The sequence below is a fragment of the Meles meles genome, chromosome Y, assembly GCF_922984935.1.
Source record: "Meles meles chromosome Y, mMelMel3.1 paternal haplotype, whole genome shotgun sequence".
In the NCBI taxonomy this organism is placed as follows: Eukaryota; Metazoa; Chordata; class Mammalia; order Carnivora; family Mustelidae; genus Meles; species Meles meles.
The window spans coordinates 35,126,487-35,153,472 of NC_060088.1; positions in this window are offsets into that span (position 1 = coordinate 35,126,487).

Consider the following 26,986-nt stretch of genomic DNA (forward strand, 5'->3'; position numbering starts at 1 on the left):
CAGTAACAAGGCGTTTTTGATCTGGTGACTCTGGGGCAAAGTGACCAAGGTGCTGAGGTGACAGGGAGCCTCCTGCTGATGGTTCACAATGCTGGGTTGATTCCAGGGAGACCTTAGGATGTGGTCCAGCCTCAGGCACCATGCAGGATTCTCCTCCCCTGAGGGTTGGATGCAGCTCCCAAGAGCCAGGTTGACTTCTGGGACAGGAGGTGTTCTGTTTTGTGTCTCAGGGATCAAGTGTTGGACCATGTGTAGGTATTCCAGAGTTTGCCTCTGGAGGCAGATGCCTGCAAACCTAAGGTATGGTTCTGTTGAGGTTTAGGGGTTTGTCAGGTTCCATATTCTGACGCAGGGCCATTGCCCTGGGTGTCTGCCTGGAGTTAGGTTTCAGGCCTGTGTCCGAATGCGCATTTTTTCCAATGCGGTGAACAAATTTGGGGTTTGTGCAAGGGCATTGCATGTCTCTCCCAAACTGTGATGGGCAGAGTTTCCTTCAGGTGCACAGGCAGAGACCTGCTCTGTGGCTCCAGAGGCCCCTTTCTGGCAGGCCTGTCGGCCAGGGCTTTGGGGACAAAATCTGCAAATACAAGCTCGGGATACTGTCAGGGGTGAGGTGATGGCAGGCCCGATTTGCACACCGTGAGGGCAGTGGAACGGGATCTGAAATTAGGGCAACAAAGAGGCAAGAGCGCAGGCATTTCTGTCTGGGTTGTGTGTCTTGGTTGGCAATGAAATGTATCGGTAGCCTCATGGGGCCACAGCAGATTGCGCCTCTGTGAGGATGCTGCCCAGCTCCCAAGGTTTTGGTGTCTTTCCGGGGGGGAAGGGAAGAGTGCTCTTTTCCATCTCAGGAGTCCTGATATAGCAGGGACTCCAGAGTTGGCTTCTGGGTCCATTAGCCTGGAGAACCCGAACGAGGGTGAGGATTTGGCACTAAGGCCATTTTAGGCCCTATATTCTGGCTCCTGTTCCAGCTGGCGAGGGGGATGGCTTGAAAGTGGGCTCAGGCTGAGGGTCACAATGCCTGTTTGTGGCCAGGGCAGCCCTCCTGAGTGGGTGTGGACTCATGGGCCATACAGCTGGCTCCCACTCTGAGGGTTAGACCCCAGCCCCACAGTAAGCTTTTCCCGTCGTGGGGAGGAGGAGTGCTCTTTGATGCTTGAGGTTCCCCCATAGGTGGGATTTGAACTATTGTCTGGGCACAGACGCCTGAATACACAGGTTGTGTAGAGATGAGACTCTGGCCATGGGTGGTCCCACCTGCAGGATATGGGGCCCGCTAACTGGGGCTGATGGGAGGTCAGGGCTCAGGCTGTGTCAGACAGAGCATTACTGCACAGGGTGGCATATGATATGGAGTGCCATCGAGATCCGTGTAGGTTTATCCTCACGTGGGGATTCTGGGCAGTCCCCTAGGGTCCTTCCTCTTTCTAGAGGGTGGGCAGAAAACTACGTTGTGGCTCCAGAATGAAACATCTGGAGGGGTTGAAGCCCAGAAAGTTGCGGATGGAAGTCTGAAAGAACAGGCGCTGCTTCAGTTCAGTGCCGAATACATGGCAGTTCCAATGTATAACATCTGATTAGAGATCTCAAGCACCTGAGTCAGGGCAAGTGTCGGATGGTTGTTCACACTGGAGTTTGTGTCCATGATGTCTGATGAATGGAGCGGTGGCCTCATGAGGCCATGGCGGTTTTCCGAGACTGGGGTTTGTGAGCTGCTCCAAACAGCAAGCTTTCCTACTACAGGACAGGGAGAGTCCGTTTTGATGGCTCCAGGGTCCCCCATATGGAAAGACATGGTAGCAGAGCTCACCGCATAGATATCTGGAAAGCACAGCTCAGCCTATCCTTTCATCCCAGGAGCAAGCCTGTTTCGATCTGTTGGTTCTGGGGAAAGTGCCCAGGGGTCTGATTGACAGGGAGCCTCCTATTGATGGTTCACAATGCTGGCTTTTGTCCAGGGAAACCTTAGAATGTGTCATGGGCTCAGGCGCCATGTAGGATTCTCCTCCCCTGCGGGTTGGACGAAGATCCCAAGAGCCAGGTTGCCTTCTGGGGACAGGAGGTGTTTTTTGGCTCTGGGACCAAGAGTTGGACCATATGCCAGTATTCCAGAACCTGCCTCTGGGGACAGATGCCTGCAAACCTCAGCTAGGACTCTGTTGTTGTCTAGGGGCATGTCAGTTTCCATCTTCTGACTCAGGGACATTGACCTGGTAGTCTGCCTGGATGTAGGTGTCTGGCCTGTGTCCGAATGTACATTTCTTTCCAGAGTGGTCAACGACATTGGGTGGGCTCAGGGGCTTTGCAGATGTCTGCCAATCTGTAGGGTTTGTGCTAATGTGACAGGCAGAGTTCCCTTTGTGAGGGAAGGCAGATTCCTGCCCTGTGGCTCCAGATGCCCCATCCTGGACGGCTTGTTGGCCATGGCTTTGGGGACAAAAGTCTGCAAACAAAAACTCGGGATAGGGTTAGAGGCTAGGTGATGGCCGGCCCAATCTGCAGATTGTGAGGGCAGTGTCCAGGATCAGAAATGTGGGCGATGGGGAGGTGGGAGAGCAGGTTTTTCTGTCTGTGTTGTATTTCTCTGTTGGTCACAGAATGGAGGGGTGGCCTCATGGGTTCATGGGAGATTCTGCCTCTGTGGGCATTTTGCATGGCTCCCAAGGTTTTGGTGTATTTCTGGATGAAGGGAAGAGAGCTGTTATCCTTCTCAGGGGTCCCATCATAGCAGGGATGCCAGAGACGTCTTCTGGGTCTGGGCACCTGGAGAACCTGACCGGGGGTGAGATTTTGTGGCTAGGGTCATGGCAGGTGTGATATGCGGGCTCCTAGTCCAGCTAACTTGTTGACTTGTTTGAAACCAGACTCAGGCTGATGGTCACAATGCCTGGTTATGCACATGGTCCTCCATATGGAAAGACATGTTTGCAGAGCTCAATGCATAGATATCTGGAAAGCCCAGCTTATCTTATCCTTTCAGACCAGGAACAAGGCAGTTTTGATCTGGTGGCTCTGGGGCAAGTTCAGGGAGCCTCATGCTAATAGGTCACAATGCTGGCTTGTGTCCAGGGAGACCTTATAATATGTTCTGTTTTGTGGCTCAGGGACCAAGCGTTGGACCATATGTAGGTATTCCAGAACCTGCCACTGGACTTATGCCTGCAAACTTCAGCTAGGGTTCCACTGAGGTCCTAGGGGCATGTCAGTTTCCATCTTCTGACTCAAGGCCATTGACCTGGGTTTCTGCCTGGAGGTAGCTGTATGGCATGTGTCAGACTGCACATTTCTGTCCAGAGTGGACAACGAAATTGGGTGGCCTCACGGGCCTTGCAGGTGTCTCCCAATCTGGAGAGTGTGTGCAACTGTGACAGGCAGAGTTTCCTTCGGGAGGGCAGGCCGAGTCCTGTGCTGTGGCTCCAGATGCCCCATACTGGACAGCCTGCCAGCCAGGGCTTTGGGGAAAAAATCAGCAAACACAAACTCAGGTTAAGGTGAGGAGTGAGGTGTTGGCAGACCCGATATACAGACATGGAGGGCAGTGCCTCAGGATGTGAACCGTGGCCAATGGGGCTATGGAGCTCTCTCCCATTCTGAGGGATTGACCCCCATCCCCACAGCAAGCTTTTACGGCTGTGAGTTAGGAAGAGTGTTATTTGAGCTTGATTTTCCCCCGTTGGCCAGGATTGGAGCTATAGTCTGGGCACAGATGCCTGAACCTCCAGGTTAGGTAGAGATGACAGCCTCAGGCCATTACTGGTCCCACCTGCAGAGATGGTGCCTGCTACCTCTGGCCTGACTGTAGGTCAGAGCTCAGGCTTTGTCGGAGAGCATTAGTATACAGTGCAGCCTGGATATTGGGGTTCCATCTAGGGACGTGCAGATTTATCCTCACATGGGGATTCTGGGCAGACCCATAGGACCCTTCTTTCTGGAGGTCAGGCAGAAGGCTGCCTTGTGGATCCAGAGTTCCCATTCTGGAGGGCTTGTGTGTTAGGGGAGTGAGGATGGAAATCTGAATGCAGAAGCGCCTGTTCAGCTCGGTGCTGACCACATGGAAGTTCCAATGTGCAGTGTTTGGCTCGATATCTTCAGCACCTGAGTCAGGGCGAGTGTCGGATTATTGCTTATGATGCAGTTTGTGTCCGTGATGCCTGATGAATGGAGGGGTGGCCTCATGAGGCCATGGAGGTTTTCCCAGGTTGGGGTTTGTGAGTTGTTCTGTACAGCAAGCTTTCCTTCTGCGGCACAGGGGGAGTCCATTTTGATGGCTCCAGAGTTCCCCATATGGAAAGACATGTTAGCAGAGCTCACCGTATAGATGTCTGGAAAGCCCAGCTCAGCTTATCCTTTCAGCCCAGGAACAAGGAAGTTTCAATCTGGTGGTCTGGGGCAAGTGCCCAAGGGGCTGAGTTGACAGGGACCCTCAAGCAGATGGGTCACAAGGCTGGCTTGTGTCCAGGGAGACCTTTGATGTCTCCATATTTGGAGGGTTTGTACAACTGTGATGGGCAGAGTTTCCATCAGGAGGGCAGGCAGAGTCCTGCACTGTGGGTCCAGAGGACCCATCCTGGAGGGCTTGTCTGCCAGGGCGTTGAGGACAAAATTCTGCAATTCAAACTCGGGTTAGTGCGACAGGCGCAGTGATAGCAGGTTAGATCTGCAGACCGTGAGGGCAGTGCCTGGGGGTCTGAAATCAGGGTGACAGGGAGGCGGGAGCACGGGCTTTTCTGTCTGGGTTGTTTGTCTCGGTTGGCCATGGAATGGAGGTGTGGATTCATAGATCCATGGGAGACTCTGCCTCTGTGGGGATTGTGCAAGACTCACAAGGTTTTGGTGTCTTTTTGGATAAGGTAAGAAGCTGTTTTCCTCTCAGGGGACCCGCCATAGCAGGATTTCCAGAGCCTGCTTCTGGGGCTGGGCACCTAAAGAACCCGACTGAGGGTGAGGATTTGGGCCTAGGGACATTGAAAGTCAGTAATGGGGGGTCCTGGTACAGATAGCAAGAGGGCTTGTTGAAACTAGGTGCAGGCATAAGGGGACAATTCCTGTTTGTGCCCAGGGCAGACCTCCTGTGTGGGCGAGGTCTCGTGGGCCATGCAGCTGGCTCCCACTCTGAGGGTTTGACCCCCATACCCACAGCAAGCTTTTCCAGCAATGGTGAAGGAGCAGTGCTCTTTTGTGCTTGATATGCCCCCATAGTCCATTATTTGTGCTATGGTATGGGCACAGATGAATGAACACCAAAGTTGGGTAGAGATGACAGCCTTGGGCCATTGCCGGTCCCACCTGAAGGAGATTTCACCTGCTATCTGGGTGGCTGACTGGAGGTCGGGGCTAAGGCTGTGTCACACAGAGGAGTAGTGCACAGTGCGACCTGGATATTGAGGTTCCGTCTAGGGCCGTGCAGGTTCCTCCTCACATGGGAATTCTGGGCAGACCCGTAGAAGCCTTCTTATTTCTTGAGAGTGGCGAGAAAGCTGTGTTGTGGCTCCAGAGTTCCCAATGTGGAGGGCTTGCTGGCCAGGCATGTGAGGATGGAAGTCTTAACGCCTAAGCGCTGGTTCAGATCAGTGCTGAGCACATGGCAGTTCCAATGTACAGCATCTGAAACGAGATCTCCAGCACTTGATTCAGGGCGAGTGTCAGATGGTCACTCACGCTGAAGATTGTGTCCTTGATGCCCGATGAATGGAGGGATGGACGCAAGATGCCATGGAGATTTTCCGAAGCTGGACTTGTGAGCTGCTCTAAACAGCAAGCTTTCCTACTATGGGACAGGGGGAGACTGTTTTGAGGGCTCCAGGGTCTCCCATATGGAAAGACATGGTAGTAGAGCTCACGGCATAGATGTCTGGAAAGCCAAGCTCAGCTTATCCTTTTAGCAAAGGAAAAAGGAAGTTTCGATCTGGTGTCTCTGGAGCAAGTGCCCAGTGGCCTGAGTTGACAGGGAGCCTCATGCTGATGGGTCACAGTGCTGTCTTGTGTCCAGGGAAACCTTATAATGTTTTCTGTTTTGTGGTCAGGGACAAAGAATTGGACCATATGTTGGTATTCCAGAACCGGTCTCTGGGGACAGACGCCTGCAAACCTCATCTAGGATCCCCTTGAGATCCGAGGAGTATGTCAGTTTCCATCTTCTGACTCAGGGACATTGACCTGGGTGTCTGCCTGGTGGTAGGTGTCTGGCATGTGTCAGAAATGGCATGCATATTTCTATCCAGAGCAGCCAATGAAATTGGGTTGGCTCAGGGGCCTTGCAGGTGTCTCCAAATCTGGAGGGTTTGTGTGACTCTGACTGGCAGTGTTTCCTTCGTGAGGGAAGGCAGAGTCCTATGCTGTGGCTCCAGAGGCCCCATCCTGGAGGGACTGTTGCCAGGGCTTTGAGGTAAAAAGTCTGCAAACACCAACTCAATTTATGGTGAGGGGCGCAGTGATGGCTGGCCCCATCTGCAGACTGTGAGGGCAGTGCCTTATATCTGAAATGAGGGTGACGGGCAGGTGGAAGCGCAGGCTTTTCTGTCTGGGTTCTTAGTCCTGGTTGGCCATGGAATGGAGGGGTGTCCTCATGGGTCCATGGGAGATTCTGCCTCTGTGGGGATTTTTCACGACTCCCAAGGTTTTGATGTCTTTCTGGCAGAAAGGAAGAGAGCTGTTTTCCGTTGCAGTGCTCCCACCATAGCAGGGATTCCAGAGTCGGCTTCTGCATCTGGGCATCTGGAGAACTCGACCAAGGGTGCAATTTTGGGCCTAGGGTCATGGCAGGCACAATATGCATACTCCTGGTCCAGCAAGCAAGGGGGCTTCTTTGAAAGCACACTCAGGCTGATGGTCACAATGCCTGGTTGTGCCCAGGGTGGATCTCTTGGGTAGGCATGGCCTCATGGGCCATGCAGCTGGCTCCCACTCTGAGGATTTGACCCCCATGCCCACAGCAAGCTTTTCTGGCCATGGGAATGAGGAGTGCTATATTGTGTTTGAGGTTCACCCATAGACTGGGATTTGAGCTATGGTCAGGGCACAGATGCGTGAACGCCCAGGTTGGGGAGAGATGACAGCATCGGGCCATGGCCAGTCCAACCTGTAGGAGATGGCACCCGCTAACTGGGGTACTGACTGGAGGTTGGAGCTCAGGCTGTGTCAGAGAGAGCATCTGTGCACAGTGCATCCTGGATATTTGTGTTCCGTGTAGGACAATGCAAGTTGATCCTCTCATGAGTATTCTGAGCAGACCCATAGGGCCCTTCTTCTTTCTGGAGGGCAGGCAGAAGGTGTGTTGTGGATCCAGAACTTCCAATTTGGAGGGCTTGTAGCCCAAGAGGTTGAGGATGGAAGTCTGAACGCCCAAGCGCTGTTTCACTACATTGCTGAGCACATGGAAATTCCAACATGCAACATTTGATTCGAGATGTCCAGCACCTGAGTCAGGGCAAGTGTCAGATGGTCGCTCATGAATTTGTGTCCATGATGCCCGACGGAGGGAGGGGCGGACTCATGAGGCCATAGAGGTTTTCCCAGGCTGGGTCTTCTGTGCTGCTCTAAACAGCACACTTTCCTTTTGTGGGACAGGTGGTGTCCTTTTTGATGTCTCCAAGGTCCCCATATCGATAGACATGGTAGCAGAGCTCACCGCATAGATGTCTGGGAAGCCCAGATCAGCTTCTCCTCTCAGCCCAGGGACAAGGCAGTTTCAATCTGGTGTCTCTGGGGCAAGTGCACAGGGGGATGAGTTGACAGGAAGCGTCATGCTGATGGGTCACAATACTGGACTGTGTCCAGGGAGACCTTAGAATGTGGTGGGGTCGCAGGCGCCATGCAGGATTCTCCTCTGCTGAGGGTTGGACCAACTCCCAAGAGGAAGTTTAACTTCTGGGGACAGGAAATATTCTATTTTTTGGCTCAGGGACATAATGCTGGTCCATATGTAGGTATTCCAGAACCTGCCTCTGGGGACAGATGCCTGTAAAACTCAGCTAGGGTTCCTTTGACATCCTAGGGGCATGTCAGTTTAAATCTTCTGACTCAGGGCTGTTGATCTGGGTGTCTGCCTGGAGGTAGGTGTCTGGCATGTGTCAGACTCCGCATATCTGTCCAGAGCAGCCAACAAAATTGGGTGGTCTCAGGGGCCTTGCAAGTGTTCTCCAATCTTGAGGGGTTCTGCAACCATGATGGGCAGAGTTTACTTCGGAAAGCCAGGCAGGTTCCTGCACTGTGGCACCAGTTGCCACATCCTGGAGTGCCTGTGGGCCACGGCTTTGGAGAAAAAATCTGCAAACACAAACTCGATGTAGGGTGAGGAGCAATGCGATGGCAGGCCCCATCTGCAGACAGTGATGTCAGTGTCTCAGGATCTAAAATTAGGGTGACGGTGTGGCGGGAGGGCAGGCTTTTTGTCTGGGTTGTGTGTCTCAGTAGGCCACGGATTGGAGGGATTGCCTCATGGGTCCATTGGAGATTCTGCCTCTGTGGGGATTCTGCCAATCTCTGAAGGATTTGGTGTCTTTCAGGGGGAAGGGAAGAGTGCAATTTTGTACATCAGGTGTCTCACCATAGCAGGGATTCCAGAGTCAGCTTCTGGATATGGGCGCCTAGAGAACCCAACCGAGGGTGAGGATTTGGGCCTAAGGGCATGTCAGGCCCAATATGCAGGCACCTTTTCCAGCTAGCGAGGGGGCTGTTTTGAAAGCAGGCTCAGGCTAAGGGTCACAATGCCTCTTTGTGGCCAGGGTAGCCCTCCTGAGTGGGCGTGGTCTCTTGTGCCATAGAGCTGGCTCCCACACTGAGGGTTAGACCTCCATCCCCACAGCAAGGTTTTCCCTTCATGGGGAAGGAAGTGTGCTCATTGATGCTTGAGGTTCCCCCATGGGCTGGGATTTGATCTCTGGTCTGGACGCAGATGCCTGAATACACAGGTGGGTAGAGAGGACAGTCTCTGAACTTGGCACGTCCCACCTGCAGGATATGGGTCCCGCTACCTGGGGGGCTGTTGGTTGGTCAGGGCTCAAGCTGTGTCAGACAGAGCATTTGTGTACAGGGTGGCCAAGGACATTGGGGGGCCATCGATGTCTGTGCAGTTGATTCTCACGTAGGGATTCTAGCAGACCCCTAGGGTCCTTGTTCTTTCTGGAGGGCAGGCAGAATACTGCGTTGGGGCTCCCAAATGAACAATCTGGAAGACTGCAGGGCCAGGAGGCTGAGGAGGGTTTTCTGAAAGCACAAACACCAGATCCGTCCAGTGCAGAGCACCTTGCATTTCCAATGTGGAGCATCTGTCTCGAGACCACGTGTCAGATGGTCGCCCAATCAGGAGTTTGTGTCCATGATGGCCGAAGTGGAGGGGTGGCCTCTTGAGGCCATGGTGGTCTTCCCAGGCTGGGGCTTGTGAGTGCCTCCGAACAGCAAGCTTTTCTACTGTGGGACGGGGAGCCCGTTTGGATGGCACCAGGGTAACACATTGAAAGAAGTCTTAGCAGAAGTCACCACATGGATGCCTGGTTTGGTGTATTTTGGAGTAGGGGAAGAGTGCTGTTTTCCATATCATGGGTCCTGTTAGGGTTCGTGATCAAAGGAACGAGACTGACACAAAGTGAAAATCAAGCAAAGTTTTATTTTGCGCCATGCATCAGAAACCAAACTGCATCAGAAACCAAATTGCATTAGAAACCAAACTGCATCAGAAACCAAACTGCATTAGAAACCAAACTGTCTGGTAGGTGCCCAAGTCTTGCTGGGGACCACCGCCTCCCAGTCGCTGGGGCCCCCCCCTGGAGGCTCCCTGCCTCACCCTCACTGTACCACAGACCCACTCCCGGCATGGCTGCACCGTTGGCTCTTGAGAGGCTGCTCCTGATGGTGGCACTGCCTGAGGCGGCGTGGCAGCTTGCGGCGGCGCTGCTGCTGATACTCTGGCTCAGGGTGGCGTCGCTCGTGGCATTGCGGGGGTGCCGCCGCCGCTGCTGCTCTGGGCGGTGCTGCTAGCGGTCGTGCCACTGCCGCTGCTGCTCTGGGCGGTACACGAGGCGGTGCCACTCGAGGTGGTGCCGCTGCCGCTGCTGCTCTGAGCAGTGCACCGGGCGATGCTGCTGGAGTTGGCGCCACTACTGCTGCTGCTCTGGGCGGTGTGGTGCTCGGGGCAATGCCGCTGGAGTTGGTGCTGCTTCTGCTGCTGCTCTGGGTGGTGCGGTGCAGGGGGCGATGCCTGGAGTTGGTGCCGCCGCCGCTGCTGCTCTGGGCGGTGCACGGGGCAATGCCACTCGCTGAGGCGCTGCTGCTGCTGCTGCTGCTCGCGGTGGTGCACGGGGCGGCGCCGCTCCTGTTACAGCTCAAGGCGGCACCACTGACACTGCTGCTCTTGTGCAGGAGGCGGTGCCGCTTGCTGTGGCACCGCTGCTGCTGCTTCCGGTGGTGTACCGGGCGATGCCACTGGCTGTGGCGCTGCTGCTGCTGCTGCTGCTCGCGGTGGTGCATGCGGCAATGCCGATGGCTGTGGCGCCGCTGCTGCTGCTCTGGGCTGTGCACGGCTCTTGCTAAAAAAAAAAACCTCTCCACTCCAGCCTCACAGACCATCTTTTATAGTGGTGGTTGAGCCCGGCCCAGACACAGGTAGCCAATCGGATTTCAACCTAACACAGTTAATATATGCACACCCCTCTGACTGAATACGGCTATCTGGCCTTTCCCGCCCCTATATCCGGGGTTTTTAAGTAACTTCTTTTTGCTAACCAGGCCCCTACAGTCCCACCATAGCATGGATTCCAGAGTCATTCTGGTTCCGTGCCCCTGGAGAACCCCAACAAGGGTGAGGATATGGGCTAGGGGCATGTCAGGCACCTACCGGTCAGTTTGATTTCTGATTCATGGCACGGAATAAAGCTTAGCTTGATTTTCGCTTTGTATCAATCTCATTCCTTTGATCATGGACCCCAACCCGGGATCAAAAGATGAGAACTGAGCCAGCATCAGAATTTCTGGAAAGGCCTCTATTGAGAACTTGTCTGTCTGTCTGGTTGCATAGCTCCAGGGTATAGCCCACCAGGGAGATGCAGGATGCGGCCATGCTCCCCAGGGCTGGAGTGGATGAGGGAATGCCCCATCCATCTGCTGGTAGATCGACAGGGGGCTCGAGTCCCCCTAGGTGTATAGGCAGTTCGAGTCCCCCTTGGCGTAAGGGGGGTTCGAGTCCCCCTAGACGGTTGGGGGTTCAAGTCCCCCTAGGCGTAGGTTTGAGTTCCCTTAGATGGTCAGAGGTTTCGAGTCCCCCTAGGCAGTTGGGGAGTAAAGAAAGCCCCCACCAGTGGCAGGTTCTGGGTAAGAATCATTGGGCGTGAAGTTGTCTTTGCCTGGATATTTTGTTGTGTTTTGTGCTTGCAGGGGACCAAGGAAGTCCCCACCAACACCAGGCTCTGGATGGGGATCGTGTCTCTGCCATGTTTTTTAATTGTCTGTTGTGTTGTTTGTTGTATTTGGAGAAATGGGACAAGCAGGGAGTAAGCGACCTGTGACACTTCTAGGTCTTGTTCTCGAACATTTTAAGGATTTCCAAGGTGAAGCCACTCAGTCAGGTGACAAGGTTTACCTGGGAAAACTAAGAACACTCTGTCAATTAGGGTGGCCCACTTTCTCCACAGGGTGGCTGCCAGAAGGAACATTTCCCTTGGCTCAGATCTATTCTACCCTGAGTGAGGTCTTCGACCTATATCGAGACCAATATCGCACATTGTGACATGGCGATATCTAATAGAAGAGCCACTGTCGTGGCTCAAGTCCCATCTTCCCCCTCTTAATGAAACCATCTCTCTCCCTCTAAGAGGGAGCACCAAAACCAGAACAGACAGATGAGGGGGAGCCAGGGAAGAGGACCGTCCTACTCCATCAGATGTGGAGGATGTGGAATTCCCCCATCCTTTATCTGTCCCCTAAATCTGACTCCTGGTCCCGAGTTGCCTTTACTAGTCCATCTCTTGCGCCATCGGGATCTACCTTTGGGACCACCAAGCAGAGAGAATGCCCTGATCCTTCCCCTTTACTCTATCTGCCTCGTCCTCCCTTTACTTCACCAATACTGTCTGTGCCAATGCTGCCTCTCTGTGAAGATGCTCTACCAGATGGTACAGGGTGCCTCCACCTAAGCTATATCCCTTTCTCCTCTTCCAACATCTATAACTGGAAGACCCAACACAAATCCTTTTCTGTCTACCCTCAGGATTTAATTAGTTTCTTGGAGACTGTTGTTCTTACCCACCAACCTACCTGGGTGGATATTCAACAGCTCCTTATGGCTCTCTTTAACATGGAAGAGAGGGATCGCATCATGCGAGAAACCCATATGGGCATAAGAGAGAGACTTGGCAGGGACCTTGATCCCCGCCAAAGGAAGATTACTGCCCAAGGGAAACTCCTGACTGGAATCCAAATTGCGATGAAGGTAAGGAGAGCTTACGTTTCTACCACCAAGCTCTACTGGGAGGCCTCTGTGAAGCTGCAAGGAGACCAATAAATTTATCTAAAATTAGTATGGTGACTCAAGGTAAGAATGAGTCTCCAGTAGATTTCTTAGAAAGGCTAATTGAAGCCTATAAAATGTATAGCCCAATCGACCCTGAGGCACCCGAAAATATGAGGGCAATGAGTCATGCATTTGTTAGTCAGTCAGCCCTAGATATAAGGTGAAAACTTCAGAAAATCAAAGAGTTTGAAGGGAAGAATCTTACTGAGTTAGTGGGAATAGCAGAAAAGGTGTTTAACAACAGGGATGCACAAGAGGATGAAAAACAGACAAAAAATACTAGTTAAGGTTTTGGCATTACATGAGGCGGGGAGGAAACAGATTGGGGATAGTAAATGGAAGGAAAAGCCTAAGCACAGAGATGGCAGGCGGGAAGACTTAGATTCAGATCAGTGTGCTTACTAAAGGAAAAGGACATTGGGCCAGGGAGTGCCCCAAAAGAAAGACAGTAATGCTCGCCACCAGAGACTGAAAGGGCCATGGTTTGGAGCTCCACCCTGAACCTCGGGTAAAATTGAAGTGGAAGGGAAATCAGTTGATTTTTTGGTGGACACAGGAGCCCAATTCTCATTATTACTTAAACCTATCGGAAAACCATCTGGAGAAGAAGTCTGGGTACAAGGAGCAAATGGCACAGAGGGACATCAATGGACAACAGAAAGGACTTTAAATTTGGCCTCAGGAGTAGTGAAATATTGGTTTTGGCCCTCCCTAATGCCCCATATAACTAGATGGGAAGAGATTTCCTCCACAAGCTGGCATTCAATTCTCAGAAGTAGACATGACTGTAACCTTGAGACAACCCACTGTACAGGTGCTTATGGAAGCAGTAGATGAATACCTCCTTTACGAGCCAGTCACAGAACCAGAGGAGACAAAGGGGGGAGCCGTCTCCAAATCCTACAGGTCGAGTTCCTGAGGTCTGGGCAGAAGGGAAGCCCCCTGGCTTGGCCAAGGAACACCTCCAGTGGTGGTACAATTAAAGGCTATGGCTATGGCTATTCGCGTTCAGCAGTGCCCCCTTCCCCGGGAAGCAAAGGAAGGGATCAGAAAACAAATTAACCACCTCCAAGGAGATGGGATCCTAGTTCCTTGCAAATCTCCATGTAACACACCTTAGCTACCCATCAAAAAGGATGAGACTGGGGAGTATCGACCTGTTCACGACTTGCAGGAAGTTATTATTTTTTGATGAGGCACAACACGAGGATTTGCATGTGTACAGAACCTCCAACCCAGGAATCACTTTCTTTCAGTATGTTGATGACTTGCTCATAGCCGCTGAGGACTATGAGTCATATTGCGGGGGACAAGAGCTCTCTTACAGACTCTGCAGGAAAAAGGGTATGGGGTGTCAGCAAAGAAAGCACAGCTCTGTCAGAGCCATGCCACATATCTAGGCTTTGGTCTTCATGAGGGAGTGCACTCACTGTCTGAATCCAGGAAACAGGTGATCACCCGATACCCCCGCCCCACCACATCCCGACAAATGAGGGAATTTCTTAGGACAGTGGTTTACTGTAGGCTGTGGATACCGCAGTTTGCAGAGATTGCCCGACCTCTCTACAAACTTGCAAAAGGGGGGCTCACTATGATTGAGTGGACAGCTGAGGCCGAAGGAGCATTTCGGGAATTACAAGCAGCCTTACTGCGTGCCCCAGCATTGGCCATCCCAGATGTTACCAAGCCCTTCCAATTGTATGTGGATGAAAAAGCACGGGTGGCCAAAGGAGTTTTAACTGAGACCCTGGGGCCTTGACAAAGGCCAGTAGCGTATCTTAGCAAGAACCTAGATCCGATAGCAGCTGGGTTTCCCCCTTGCCTCTGCATAATTGCTGCCATGACCCTCCTGGTTAGGGATGCAAGTAAATTGACTTTGCGCCAAAATCTCATTTTGACCTCCAAACATGCCATTGAGGGCCTTCTCTGGACTCCACCAGGCCGATGGATGACAAATGCCCGAGTGACGGGGTAACAGGCCCTCCTCCTCAATGAACCAAGAGTGACCTTCCGGCCCCTGGCTGTGCTAATTCCAGACACGCTGCTGCCAGAGGAGCTGGTTGACCACAAACATGACTGCGGGGAGGTCCTAACCCAAGTAGCAGGAATAAGGCCAGATCTCAGAGACATTCCCCACTCAGATCCACTTGGATCTGGTGGCTATGGTACAAAATGTTCAGTGGACTGTGGTGAAGGTGAGCCTCATTCTGATGGGTCACAATGCTGGCTTGTGTCCAGGGAGATCTTAGAATATGATGGGGGCTCAAGGGCCATCCAGGATTCTCCTCCCCTGAGGGTTGGACACAGCTCCCAAGAGTCAGGTTGCCTTTGGTTACAGGAGGGGTTCTGTTTTGTGGCTCAGAGATCAAGCGTTGGACCATATGTAGGTATTCCAGAGTTTGCCTCTGGATGCAGATGCCTGGAAACCTAAGCGCAAGTTTCATTGAGGTCCTAGGGGCATATCAGGTCCCATCTTCTGACTCAGGGCCATTGACCTGGGTGTCTGCTTCGAGGTAGGTGTCTGGCATGTGTCCAAATAAGCATTTTTCCCAAGGCGTCCAATGAATTTGGGTTGGGCTAAGGGGCAATGCAGGTATCTCCCAATCTGGAGCGTTTGTGGAAATATGATGGGCAGAGTTTCCTTCAGGGTTTCAGGCAGAGTCCTCTGCTGTGGCTCAAGAGGCCCCATCTTTGAGGGCCTGACAGCCATGGATTTGGGGACAAAAGTCCTCAAACACAAACTTGGGATAGGGTTAGGGGCGAGGTGACTGTAGGCCAGATCTGCAGACTGTGAGGGCAGCGCCACAGAATCTGAAATTAGGGCGTCGGGGAGTCGGGAGTGCAGGCTTTTCTGTCTAAGTTGCGTGTCTCAGTTGGCCGCGAAATGTAGCGGTCCACTCATGGCACCATGGGAGATTCTACCTGTGTGAAGATTCTGCCCAGCTCCCAAGGTTGTGGTGTCATTTTGGGGTAAGGGAAGAGTGCTGTGTAGGGGCCTGATTTGCCAGAGGAACTGTAATTCCTGGATATAGGGACAAGACTGACCAGATAGCCATATCCAATCAGTGGGGTGCACATATATTAACTTGGTGAGTTGTAATCTCATTGGCACCTGTGTATAGGCCGGGCTCAACCACCTCTATAAAGGTTAGTCTGTGAGCCTTGGAGGGGGGAGAATTAGGAGGAATTAGAATAGCCGATAGAGAAGTAGGAGGAGTTAGAATAGCCATTAGAGAAGTAGGGGGAGTTAGAATAGCCTTTAGAAAAGTAGGAGGAGTTAGAATATCCGTTACAGAAGTAGAAGGATTTAGGATAGCCATTAGAGATGTAGGAGGAGTTAGAATAGTCGTTAGAGAAGTAGGAGGAGTTATAATTGCCATTAGAGAAGTAGGAGGAGTTAGAATAGCCATTAGAATAGCATAATAGCCATTAGAGTGGCCGTTGGGAGCCGTTAGGATAGTCGTAGGAGTGATAGCATTGGGGTCATTGGGATCAGTGCCACCCCAAGCCACATCCCTCCACCATTGGCCTTGATGCCCTGAGCCACCACCTCGCCGGAGTGGCCTGGATGGAGCGGCCTCACGAGACCAGCGTCATTCTGGGGAGCATCTTGGATGGCATGCAGCCTCGTCATCCAGCGGCCTCCTCCACAGTAGCCTCTTCATCATCAAGAGTGGCCTTGTCCAGAGCAGCCTCTACATCATCTGGAGTGGCCTTGTCGGGAGCGCCTCTTCATGGTTGGGAGTGGCCTCATCTGGCTTGTGTCCTTGACTGGGGAGTGGCCTCCTCTGGGGAGTGGCCTTGTCGGAGTGGCCTCATTGGTGGCAGAGGCTGTATCATCAGAGTTGTCGTCCTCATCATCCTTAACTCTGTTTCATCAGAAGCGATTTCCTTGTCATCGTAGCCTCATCATAAGAGATGGCCCTGACCAGTCTGTTTGGTTTCTGATGCTTGGTGTGAAATAAAGCTTTGTTTGATTTTCACTTTGTGTCAGTCTCCTTCCTTTGATCACAGTCCAAAGATTGACAGCTCGTCCAGAATCAAACAATGAAAACTGAGCCAGCATCGGAATTTATGGGAAACGCCTCCAGAGGTGTTAGTATCTTGTCTGTCTGTCTGGTTGGAGCTACAGGGCATGGCCCACCGGGGAGAAGCTGGAAGCAGCCATGCTCCCAAGGGCTAGAGTAGATGTGGGGGCACCCCATCCCTCTGCTGGAAGATCGAGAGTGGGTTCAAGTCCCCCTGGGCGTTCAGGATGGTGTTTGAGTCCCCCTAGATGGTTAGGGGTTTTGAGTCCTCCTGGACTGTAACCAGGGGTTCAAGTCTCCCTAGATGGTCAGGGGTCTCAAGTCCCCCTTGGCGGTCAACAGGGGGTTCATGACCCCATAGGCAGTCAGGGGATTCTAGACCCCAAGTCTGTAATCGGGCTTTTGAGTCCCTGCAGGCGGTTAGGGGCTTGAGTTCCCGTAGGAAATCCCTACCGGTGGCAGGACCGCTGGGCTTGCAGTTGTGTTTTTGTTGTCTCTTGTGTTATTTATTGTGCTTGAAGGAATGGGGCAAGCAGAGAGTAAGGGGACTCTGACCTTCATCTCTCTGTTCCTCATAATAGATGTGGGGCTTCTTCCTCACTCATTTCCTGTGTTAAGAGCTATAACTGCAGCCAACTGGGGTTACTCTAACTCAGGACAGAGACTTTACAGAATATTCCCAAGCAGCTGCTGAAACTCTCTTGGTTTCAGGAAATTCCTTGCCTTCTCCAGACACGACATAGACTGCCTAGCCCCTCCCCCTTACTGGCGGGAAAGCATGGCATCTGAAGTTGAATGGGCCTAGGTCAAACATGAAATCTACAGCAAAGAGATGACTGAAATGATGGTTAATTGTCTGTCTCAGGGTTTTAATGGATAATTGTTAAAGTAGCTTTCAGAGTCTTTGGTAACATTAAGCTTTGAAGGTTTGCTTGGATGACAAATGGGATGAAGTGTTAGGGTGCTGCTTGCTGGAACTAGGTTTGTGCTTTTCAAATCTGTTGGTGAACTTGTGTTGTGATTAACTGCTATTGCCACGGTTCACAATTGGTTAATATTTAGTCTTCACTAGAGATTGAGATATTTCTAAGAAAATGTAAATAGTTTTCTTTGCCCACCCAGAATTGTAAATGAGATATCATTGACTCATTAGTATTTTCCCTGATATGCTAAGTTACTAAAGAAGTACTGCTAAATCTATGAAAAACCTTGGGTTACATGTGGGTAAATGCTGTAACTACTCCAGAGGTTCTATACATTTTCTAAAGTTTTTAATGTTTTGATAAGGGTCATCATTTGATATTTAACCATATCTATTCTGAGTGTTTTTTCACTTGTACTTGTTTTAATTCTCTTGTAAGATGAATTCCGCCTTAAAGGAAATTTGTATGGGAGATATTCAGAACAAATACAGGTCTTTGATATGTTGAAATCCTGGAACTGAATTTCCAGAAGTAAAAGTTGCACTCGTACTAAACCAGAATTTGTACGGTGACTCAAGGTAAGAATTGGTCTCCAGGAGCTTTCCTAGAAAGGCTTATTGAAGCCTATAAAATATATAGCCCAATTGACCCTGAGGCACCAGAAAATCAGGGGGCAGTGAATCTTGATTTGCTAGTCAGTCAGCCCCGGATATGAGGAGGAAACTTCACGAAATTGAAGGATTTGAAGGGAAGAATCTGATTGAGTTATGGAGAATAGCGAAACGGTGTTTAACAACAGGGATGTACAGGAGGATGAAAAACAGAAAAAAAGCTGGTTAAGATCTTGGCATTACATGAGATAGGTACGGGATAGTAAATGGAAGGAAAAGCCCAAGCACAGAGAAGGCAGGTGGGAAGACTTAGATTCAGATAAGTGTGCTTACTATAAGGAAAAAGGACACTGGGCCAGGGAGTGACCCAAAAGGAAGATGGCAATGGAGGCCACTAGAGTTAAAATTGAAGTGGAGGAGAAAACAATTGATTTTTTGGTGGACATGGGATCCCAGTTTTCATCCTTACTTAAACCTATAGGAAAACTATCTGAAGAGGAAGTTAGGGTACAAGGAGCAAATGGCACAGAGAGACAAAAATGGATAACAGAAAGGACTTTAAATATGGCCTCGGGAGTAGTTAAACAATGATTTTTGGTCCTCCCTAATGCCCCATATAACTAGATGGGAAGAGATCTCCTCCACAATTTACGAGCCGGCATTCAGTTCTTGGAAGGAGTTATGACTGTACCTGTGAGACTACCCGTGTACAGTTGCTTATGGCAGCAGTAGATGAATACCTCCTTTACGAGGCAGTCCCAAAACTTGAGCAGACAAAGGGAGGGAGCCTTCTCCAAATCCCCCAGTTCAAGAATCCCAAGGTATGGGCATAAGGGAAGCCCCCTGACTTGGTGAGGGGACAATCTCCAGTGGTGGTAAAATTAAAGGGGATGGCTTCTGCTGTTCACATTTGGCAGCAATCCCTTCACCAGAAAGCAAAGAAAGGGATCAGAAAACACATTAACCACGTCTGAGGAGATGAGATCCTAGTTCCTTGCAAATCTCCATGGATCACACCTTTGCTGCCTGTCAAAAAGTGGAGACTGGGAGTACTGACCCGTTCTGGAGTTGCGGGAAGTTAATAAACAGGTTGAAGATATCCACTTGACAGTGCCTAACCCCTATACCCTACTCTCCCTCCTGGGAGCCAAATGAACAGTGTATAACATCTTAGATCTCAAGCATGCATTTTCTGCATATCTTTAGCATGGGAATCTCAACCCCTTTTTGCTTGAGTGGTCCAACCCACAGAAAGTGTTTCAAGGCCAACTCACCTGGACAAGACTGCCCCAAGGATTCAAGAATTCACCCACCATTTTTGAAGAGGCCCTACACAAGGATTTGCATGAGTATAGAACCACCAACCCGGGAGTCACTCTGTTACAGTATGTTGATGACTTGCTAGTAGCCTCTGAGGACTAAGTGTCAGGTTTGCGAGGGATGAGAGCTCTCTTACAGACTCTGCAGGAAAAAAGGGTATTTTGTGTCAACAAAGAAAGCACAGCTCTATCAGAGTCATGCCACATATCTAGGGTTTGATCTCCACGAGGGAGTTCATTCACTGTCTGGGTCCAGGAAATAGGTCATCATCCGGTACCCCCGCCCCACCCCGTCCCAACAAATGAGGGAATTTCTTGGATGGTGGGTTACTGTAGGCTGTGGATACTGTGGTTTGCGGAGATTGCCCAACCTTCCAATGAACAGGCAAAAGGGCGGGCTCACTATGATAGAGTGGACAGCGGGGGCAGAAAGAGCATTTTGGGATTTACAAACAGCCTTACTGTGTGCCCCAGCATTGACCATCCCAGATGTTACCAAGCCCTTCCACTTGTATCTGAATGAAAATGCAGGAGTGTCCAAAGGAGTTTTGACTCAGACTCTGGGGCCTTGGCAAAGGCCAGTAGCCTATCTTAGCAAGTAACTAGATCTAGTAATGCTGGGTTCCCCTCTTGCCTCTGCATAATTGCTGCATGGACTTCCTGGTCAAGGAGGCAAGTAAATTGACTTTGGGTCAATATCTCATCTTGACCACCACCCACGCTCTCGAGGTCTTTCTCCGGACTCCACCAGGCCAATCGATGACAAACACTTGAGTTATGGGGTATCAGGCCCTTCTCCTCAATGAACCAAGTGTGATCTTCTGGCCCCTGGCAGTGCTAAATCCAGCCACACTGCTGCCAGAGGAGCTGGCTGACCACCCACACAACTGCAGGGATGTCCTAACCCAAGTGGCAGGAATAAGGTCTGATCTCAGAGACATTCCCCTCCTGGATGCCAAGATGACTCTGTTCAAACAGAGGAATAGCTATGTGGTCAATGGAAAGAGGTATGTGGGGGCTTTGGTAGTTCCTCCTCTGCAGAAACTCTAGACAGCAGCCCTGCCACCTGGAACTTTGGCACAAAAAGCGGAACTGATTGCACTAACTAAGGTACTGCAGATGGCCAAAGGTAAAACCGCCAACATCTATATGGACAGCAGTTACGCCTTTGTTACTCTCCATATACATGGGGCTATTTATAAAGAAGGGGGCCTATTAATAGCAGAAGGAAAATAATTAAAATCAGGAGAAATATTGGTTCTACTCCAGGCTATTTGGGACCCAGAATAGGTGGCCATTATGCATTGCCTGGGACACCAAAGGGGACTGATCTGATTTCAAAAGGAAACTAATTAACAGATCAAGCCACAAATCAAGCAGCTTGAGAAACAGAACAAGAACTAGTTATACTCCCGGATCCAGCTCTCCCAGAAAAACCGAATTATTCAGAAGAAGATTTAAAGTATTTACAGTAATGGGTTAAATTGGACTATGAAGGGGACTGGACTAAGACTAAAGCAGGAAAAATATTCTTCCTCAAAGACTAGGCAAAAAGTTAGTAGACCAGGTACATCAGGGTACTCATTTGGGGACACACAAACTCAAAAAACTGATAGTCAAGCAGTTCCAGGTTTCTAAGTTAGGGCATATGGTTCAGGATCTAGTTGATAGATGTGCTCAATGCCAGGCAGTTAATGTGGGACGAACATAAATTGGTAAGGTTCCTTACCTAAAAGAGTTAAGAAACCAGGAATTTATTGGGAAATAGATTTTACAGAAATGATACCTTGAAAAAATGGGCACAAGTACATGTTAGTTTTTGTAGATACCTTTTCAGTCTGGGTAGAGTCTTTTCCTGCCAACGGGCAGAGATGGCATGAGATGGCAGAAGTGGTAGCCAAAAAGCTACTAGAAGAAATGATTCCTAGGTTTGGGCTGCCTTTTGCAATCGGGTCAGACAATGGCCCTGCATTTGCAAGTTAAGTCTCATAGGCATTGGCCAAGGCCATGGGCACTAACTGGAAACGACATTGTGCCTATGAGCCCCAAAGTTCCGGGCAAGTAGAGAGAATGAACCGGACTCTTAAAGAGATCTTGATATAACTAATTCTGGAGACTAGCGGTGGATGGGTGGATCTCCTTTCTTCAGGGCATGATGTACACCCTATTTAAGCAAGGTGACCCCCATTTGAAATAATGTTTGGGAGACCCCCCCCCTCTGTCCTTAACTAAAAGAGGTTGACCTAGCACATATGACTGAGCAGTCTGTACTCCAGTCACCGCACGCATTACAGTCTGTCTTAAAAAACACCCACTCAGGGATCCGGACTGCCCACACTGGGATGGAGATGGAGGTGGATACACATCCTTACCAACCGGGGACTTGGTTTGGATATGTCGCTATCAAGGGGGAAACTTGGAGCCTCGCTGGAAGGGACAATTTACTGTTAACCTGACCACTCCCATGGAAGTAAAAGTAGAAGGCATCAGAGCCTCGTTCATGTGGGTCATGTCAAATGAGCCATGGGTAAGGACGCCCCCCAGAGATTTAAGCTGCATCTGATGGACCCCGCTGACCATGGACTAAAGCTATGACTAAAAAACTGTGAGGTTTTTTTTTGTTGTTGTTGTTGCTCCTGTTGTTACCTGTTCATTTAAAGTATAGGTGGGAAATTAGATGAAGGGAATTAGGGAAAAAATGGAGAAGGTTCTACAAAGCGTTGAATGGCTAACTCATCAGCCGACTGTGCATTACGGTTACTTTTTGGCCCCTCAATTATAAATGGACTAATGTCATTTGTGCCAAAGAAAACTGGAGCGATAAAAATGTTAGTCTTCCATGTTAATAAACACCCTTACAACAGGAGAACATAGAACTGGCTGAAAATTCAAGGATTTGACTAATTTCCAAAGAAAAGGGGGGGAATATAGGGGCCTGATTAGCCAAAGGAATTGTAAACCCTGGATATAGGGGCTGACCAGGCCAGATAGCCATATTCAATCAGTGGGGTGCACATATATTAACTGTGGTGAGTTGAAATCTCATTGGCCACCTGTGTGGGGGCCGGGCTCAAGCATCTCTCTAAAGGTTAGTCTGTGAGGCTGGGAGGGGTGAGAACTAGGAGGAGTTAGAATAGCTATTGGAGAAGTTGGAGGAGTTAGAATAGTCATTGGAGAAATAGGAGTTAGAATAGCCATCAGAGAAGGAGGATGAGTTAGAATAGCCATTAGAGAAGTAGGAGGAGTTAGAATAGCTGTTAGAGAAGTACGAGGAGTTAGAATAGCCTTTAGAGGAGTAGGAGGAGTTTGAATAGCCATTAGAAAAGTAGGAGGATTTCAAATAGCCATAGAGAAATAGGAGGAGTTAGAATAGTCATTAGAGAAGTAGGAGGAGTTAGAATAGCTATTAGAATAGAACAGTAGCCATTAGTTTGGCTTTTGGGAACTGTTATTGAGGTCGTAGGAGTGATAGTGTTGGGGTCATCAGGAGCAGCGCCGCCACAAACCGCAGCCATGCTGCCAGCAGCCTCACTGCCCAGAGATGTGGCCTCACCGGAGTGGCGTGGCTGGAGCGGCCACGACAGAGCAGTGTCATTCCGGGGAAAAGCCTCGTTGTCAGGCGGCCTCATCTCAAGCAGCCTCCTCCAGAGCAGACTCTTCATCATCGGGAGTGGCTTTGTCCAGAGCAGCCTCTTCATTGTTGGGAGCGGCCTCATCTGGTGTGTGGCCTCGTCTGGGGAGCAGCCTCCTCCGGGGAGTGGCCTTGTCATAGTGGCTGCAAGGGGAGCAGAGTCTGTGTCATCAGGTTTGTCTTTTTGTCATCAGGAGCAGCATCTTCGTCATTGTTGCCTCTATGTAAGAGGTGGCCCTGACCCGTCAGTTTGGTTTCTGATGCTTGGCACAAATGAAATAAAGTGAAATAAAGATATTCTTGATTTTCACTTTGTGTCAGTTTCATTCCTTTGATCATGGACCCTAACAGCTGTTTTCCGTTTCAGGGGTCTCGCCATAGCAGGGATTCCAGAGTTGGCATCTGGGACCATGTGCCTGGAGAACCCCCCCAAGGATAAGGATTTGGGCCTAGGGCTCAGGGATCAAGGGTTGGACCATATGTAGGTATTCCAGAGTTTGCATCTGGAGGCAGATGCATGCAAACCTAAGCTAGGGTTCCGTTGAGGTCTTAGGGTTCAGTCAGGTTCCATCTTCTGACTCAAAGCCATTGACCTGGTGGTTTGCCTGGAGGATGTCTGGCATGTGTCCGAATGCGCCTTTTTTCCAAGGCGGCCAACAAATCGGGGTGGACAGGGGCATTGCAGGTGTCTCCCAATCTGGAGGTTTGTGCAAATGTGACGTGCAGAGCTTCCTTCAGTTAGGCAGGCATAGTCCTGTGCTGTAGCTCCAGAGGCCCGATCCTGGAGGGCCTGTTGGCCAGGACTTTGGGGTAAAAGTCTGCAAACACAAAATTGGGATAGGAATAGGGGCCAGATCAGGCAGGCCTGATCTGCGGACCGTGAGGGCTGTGTCGTGGGATCTGAAATAGGGGAATGGGGAGGAAGAATCACAGGCTTTTCTGTGTGTTTTGTGTGTCTCGGTTGGCCATGGAATGTAGTGGTAGCCCCATGGGTCCATGGGGATTCTGCCTCTGTGAGGATTCTGCCCGAATCCCAAGGGTTTGGTGTCTTTCGGGGGGAAGGGAGATTGGGGATATCCGTCTGAGGGGTCCTGCCATAGCGGGGATTCCAGAGTCAGCTTCTGGGTCCGGGTGCCTGGAGAACATGACCCAGGTTGAGGACTTGGGCCTAGGAGCATGTCAGGCCCGATATGCGGGCTCCTGTACCAACTAACGTGGCGGCTTGTTTGAAAGCATCTCAGGCTGAGGGTCACAATGCCTGTTTGTGTCCAGGGCAGCCCTCCTGGTGGGCGTAGTCTCATGCGCCATGCAGCCAGATCCCTCTCTGAGGGATAGACCCCCATCCTCACAGCAAGGTTTTCCCATCGTGGGGAAGGAGGAATGCTCTTTTATGCTTAAGGTTCCACAATAGGGCAGGATTTGAGCTATGGTCTGGGCACAGAGGCCTGAATACCCAGGTAGGTTAGAGATGACAGTCTCTGGTCATGGCAGGTCCCACCTGCAGGATATGGGGCCTGCTACATTGTGGGCTGATGGGAAGTCGGGATTCAGGCTGTGTCAGACAGAGCATTAGTGCACAGGGTGGCCTAGGATATTGGGGTGCCATCGAGGTCTGTGCAGGTTGATCATCACGTGGGGATTCTGGGCAGGACCCTAGGGCCCTGATTCTTTCTGGAGGGCAGGCAGAGGACTGCACTGGGGATCCCGAATGAAAATTCTGGAGGGTTTGCTGCCCAGGAGGGTGAGGGCGAAATTCTGAGCACAAAAGCACCGGTTCAGTTCAGTGCTGAGTACCTGGCATTTCCAATGTGCAGCATCTGACTACATCTCAAGCACCTGAATCAGGTTACATGTCAGATGGTCGCCCACTCTGGTGTTTGTGTCCATGATGGCCGAAGAGTGAAGGGGTGGCATCTTGAGGCCATGGGGGTCTTTCCAGGCTGGGGCTTGTTAGATGCTCTGAACAGCAAGCTTTCCTTCTATGGGACAAGGGGAGTCGTTTTGATGGTACCAGTGTCCCCTATTTTGAATGACGTCATAGCAGAAGTAATCGCATGGATGCCTGGAAAACCCAACTCTGCTTATCCTTCCAGCCCAGGAACAAGGCCGTTTTGATCTGGTGACTCTGGGGCAAAGTGCCCAGGTTGCTGCGGTGACAGGGAGCCTCATTCTGATGGGTCACAATGCTGGCTGGTTTCCAGGGAGACCTTAGAATGTGGTGAGGGCTCAGGCTCGATTCAGGATTCTCCTCCCCTGAGGGTTGGATGAAGCTGCCACGATCCAGGTTGCCTTCTGGGGACAGGAGGTATTCTGTTTTGTGACTCAGGTATCAAGTGTTGTCCCACATGTAGGTATTCCAGAGTTTGCCTCTGGAGACAGATGCCTGCAAACCTCTGCTAAGGTTCTGTTGAGGTCCTAGTGGTATGTCTGGTTCCATCTTTTGACTCAGGGTCATTGACCTGGGTGTCTGCATGGAGGTAGGTGTCTGGCAGGTGTCCAGAATGCTCCTTTTTTCCAAGGTGGCCTATTAATTCATGGGTGGGCTAAGGGGCATTGCAGGTGTCTCCCAATCTGGAGGGTTTGTGCATATGTGACGGGTAGAGTTTCCTTCAGGTGGGCAGGCAGATTCCTGCACTGTGGCTCCAGAGGCCCCATCCTGGAGGGCCTGTCAGCCAGGGATATGGGGACAAAAGTCTGCAAACACAAACTCGATTTAGGTTTAGGGGCGAGGTGATGGCAGTCCCGATCTGTGGAATGTGAGGGAAGGGCTGGGGGATCTGAAATGAGTTGGCTGGGGCTTGTGAGCTGCTCTGAACAGCAAGCTTTCCTTCTGCAGGATAGGGGGACTCTGTTTTCATGACAGTAGGGTCCCCCGTATGGAACAATGTTGTGGCTGCAGTCACCGCATGGATGCCTGGAAAGACCAGCTCCGCTTAGCCTTCCATCCCAGGAACACGGCCATTTTGACCTGGTGGCTCTGTGTCAAAATGCTCAGGGAGCTCAGTTGTCAGGGATCCTGATTCTGCTGTGTCACAATGCTGGCTTGTGTCGAGGGAGACCTTAGAATGTGGCAGGGGCTCAGGCGCTATGGATGATTCTCCTCCCCTGAGGTTTAGATGCAGATCCTAAGAGCCAGGTTGCCTTCAGGGACTGGAGGTGTTCTGTTTTGTGGCTCAGGGTCAAGTATTGGACCATATGTTGGTATTCCAGAGTTTGCCTCTGGAAGCAGATGCTTGAAACCTAAAGTAGGTTACCGTTGAGGTCCTAGGGGTATGTCAGGTTACATCCTCTGACTCAAGGCCATTGACTTGGCTGTCTGCTTAGAGGTAGGTGTCAGACATGTCCCGATGCGTCTATTTTCCAAGGCGGCCAACGAATTTCGGATGGGCTCAGGGGCATTGCAGGTGTCCCCAAATTGGAGGGTTTTTATAAATGTGATGGGCAAAGTTTTCTTCGTGTGGGCAGGCAGAGTCCTGCCCTGAAACCCCTATACTTGCCTTGACATAAGTGACACAGGGCTGGGTTATTCTCAATGAAATCAGAAGGAGTCCAAGGGAAATATCATATGGCTTCACATATAAGTGGCCCATGAGGAGTACCATGGACATGAGTAAAATCAAGGGAAAATGGAAAGAGAAGAAGTCAGACAGGGAGACAAACCAGGAGAAACTCAGGACTCTGAGAACCAAGCTGAGGGTTACAGAAGGATGAGACGTGCCAGAAATGAGGGAACTCATTCATGGTATGGAGGTGGTGTGTCATATATGCTGTTGATGAGCCCTCGGTGGTATATGGAACTAAAGAATCAGGGAACACTATCTCACAAAAGTAGGAGGGATGAAAGGCTGGCTTCCCGAACAAAAGAAAATGTATTGAAAACAAAGAAAAACAGGCCATATCCCATGTATATGAAAAAAGAAAGAGGGAAGAAATGAAGTATAGTTTTATTATCTTACTGATTAAAATGGT